Raw genomic sequence first — 528 nt, forward strand, 5'->3', positions numbered from 1 at the left:
ATATATATATATATATATATATATATACCCGCGCTTACATATATAGATAGCAAGCTAATACCAGATGTTCTACCCTACTCCTCTGGGAGGTAATGGTAATGCTAAGTGCTGAATCTAGGAATTTAGTTCTAGAGCAATACAGAGTTACCATAGTAACTTACCTAGTTTTGGGTCACACGGTGAGACGATGCCAGACTAGTTTTTGAAAACGTCTTCTTGGCTCTTTTTTCTATTATTCATTCGTTTTTCCACCTTAATGTGTATATAAGCAGACTGAAAACACGCATGTAAGTACGTATATCTACAAACACACACACACACACACATACGCAAAGAGACATATGCATATATGTATACACACATATGTAGATATATATGCAAAGATATATGTGTATGTGTATATATATATATATACATATAAGTTCAAAAAAAGGAAAAAGACAAAAAACAATAACAAAAAATAACGTGAGGACGTGATACAGATAGTGTTACTAGACGTTCGGGAAAGGAAAGAGAGAGTGTTCTTGA

The 528-nt window shown here is 33.3% G+C and overlaps 1 long non-coding RNA gene across 1 annotated transcript in view; it reads right to left on the reverse strand.

The window, feature by feature from the left end:
- The window catches only part of LOC106869857 (uncharacterized), a 6,767-nt gene that overhangs the window by 1,710 nt on the left and 4,529 nt on the right, over positions 1-528 (reverse strand). Inside the window, exon 2 of the long non-coding RNA XR_001409447.2 lies at positions 162-252. This is a non-coding gene — a long non-coding RNA (uncharacterized LOC106869857). The remainder of the gene's footprint in view (positions 1-161; positions 253-528) is intronic.

The sequence above is a fragment of the Octopus bimaculoides genome, chromosome 3 (assembly GCF_001194135.2).
Source record: "Octopus bimaculoides isolate UCB-OBI-ISO-001 chromosome 3, ASM119413v2, whole genome shotgun sequence".
NCBI lineage: Eukaryota > Metazoa > Mollusca > Cephalopoda > Octopoda > Octopodidae > Octopus > Octopus bimaculoides.